This window comes from Austrofundulus limnaeus, unplaced genomic scaffold (genome assembly GCF_001266775.1).
Source record: "Austrofundulus limnaeus strain Quisiro unplaced genomic scaffold, Austrofundulus_limnaeus-1.0 Scaffold72, whole genome shotgun sequence".
NCBI classification, from domain to species: domain Eukaryota; kingdom Metazoa; phylum Chordata; class Actinopteri; order Cyprinodontiformes; family Rivulidae; genus Austrofundulus; species Austrofundulus limnaeus.
Window position 1 is genome coordinate 2,012,734 of NW_013952474.1, and position 2,194 is coordinate 2,014,927.

At 41.9% G+C, this 2,194-nt stretch overlaps 1 protein-coding gene across 3 annotated transcripts in view; it reads right to left on the minus strand.

The window, feature by feature from the left end:
• LOC106519181 (zinc finger protein Dzip1) overlaps positions 1–2,194 on the minus strand; it is a gene marked incomplete at its 3' end in the record, with an annotated part of 15,384 nt that overhangs the window by 11,244 nt on the left and 1,946 nt on the right.

Genomic DNA, 2,194 nt, shown 5'->3' on the forward strand with positions numbered 1-2,194 from the left:
CTGACTCAGAGAACTCTGTGATTTTAGAAAAAATAAAAGTCAAATGTAGACACGTCTTTAAAAGACCCTCCTCCTCCTCCCTGCGCAGCTGAGGTCAGCGCACCTCCTCTCCACCCCATCCGAGTGACTAATACTGATTTTTGCACAAATTACAAATTTTTGATGCTCATTATAACACGTTAAACGTCTGAATGGGTTGACATGTATGAACTTTAAGTCCTGGTCTGGGCTGGTCGGAGCAGAGCTGCAGGTGGGCAGGTGCAGCTGCTGTAAAGTCGCTGCCCCTCGCTTTAAAAACATTCAGCTGATCTGTCGTGGTTTTGCTGCACTTGTGACGTGAACACACAGGGGAAATGCTGCGAAGTGCTTTTAGAAATATAATAAATATAAAATACGACGTAATCCTCGGTGGAAAATAGTCCAGGAAACGCAGGAGGTGTTCACCTGCAGCTGAGTGAAGCTGACCCCCCCACCCACAGAGAAAAAAAAGGCAGTAATTATTGATAAGATAGTGAGCATGCTGTGGCTTCACCTGTCGCATTTTCTTTTAAAGAAAGAATAAGTAGCTTGGAAAGCTGTCGCATCGGTGCTACGTGATTAAAAGCAGAGCTGCGCGTCTAATCACACAAACATCTTCCTATCTTTGTGAGCACCACACACAGCGCTCAGCCTCGCTCTGCGCTGTCTTTTTTCCCCAAGTTTGCCAAGAGGTGGATATGGAGGGACGCAAAAAATAGCTCTCGACTTAATCTGGCCTTATTTAAATAAAAATGACTACATGCTGTGAAATTCTTAAAGAGAGAAAGTTTTTGAGTTTATTTTCTGTAATTTGTATTTTCTGTTTAAGCCACAGGGCATGCATGAAGATGCAGTAGACAGACTTCCTTGCCAAAAAATGTGTGGGTAAAAAAAAAGACATCAAGAATGTACTTACTGACTTTGCTTGAATGTATGTTTTAAACAGGACTGTTAATTTTGTTTACAATAATTTTCAAACAAGCTTATTATTAAAAGCGAGTTTTTAAAACAAATTTCTGTAATTTGTGTTTAAGAAAGCAAAGGAACGATGCAAATCAATTAAAATCGAAAATCGAATTTGGGATGAAAAAAAATCGAGATTTTTTTTAAGGCCATATGTMGCCCGGCCCTTTGTTTATTTTTCTGTATTTGGCCCTCACTAAAAAAGCTTTGGACACCCCTGGTCTATATGAAACCATTGTTTTTTGTGTTTTGATGTCCACATATAAAACACGCCGGCTTGCTTTATAAACATTTTTTTTTCCAATAAAAACTGTTCACAGCTGATTTTTTTTCTCCACTTATCTTATGCAGATCCAAACCAGAAGCTTAAGCTGGTTCAGTCTGTGACCTGATAGAATTGCCCCTTATAAATAAACTTGGCTCAAGTCCTCTCAGTTTTGGTTTTGAAGAGCTTTATAAAAGTCAGCAGGATCTGACTAGTCCAGTTTTTATACTATTAGTAGTACGTATCGAGTCAACCTTCAGAATAAAAGCTCCTAATGCTTTCATCGACAAATTACGGAGCTCGCCTCTTGTCTTACCTGAAATGAGCAGAAAACTGACCCAGATTTCCAAGTGTGGTGATAAATCCACCCTTAGAGGCTCTACAATCACTCTCAGATGGAATCAATGTGGTTCTCACAAAACCAACAGGCTAAAAACAATGATGTGCTTTCAGATGTTTGTGTGCCTAAGATACAAAACATTTACCAACAACGTAAATCTTTCTTTTGCTGCTCCATGCTGTGATGAACACAGAAAACACTCAGCTGAGCCCGGGCAAAGCGAGTGACACCAGACYCCCCTGAACGCATCACGCGGCACATTTAACGCCACCGCTCGCTGGATCAGTTCGACTGCTGCTGACATCCTGTTGCTCCGTACAGGAGCACAGATCCAGAGGCTGCCGCGTCCAGTCATTCAACCTCTCTATTAATAATTGAACTGGCTCTGTTAGCTGAGCTCCTGCTTCACACCTAGCAACCATGAAACACTAGAGCTGATGCCTTGGCCACATCCTGCTCAGGGTCTCCAGCTCATGTACGCTAAAAGATCAGATCAGAAGGTTTCAGGGTACGAGCTGTGCTTTAATACACAGGAGTGTGTGTGTGTGTGTGTGTGTGTGTGTGTGTGTGTGTGTGTGTGTGTGTGTGTGTGTGTGTGTGTGTGTGTG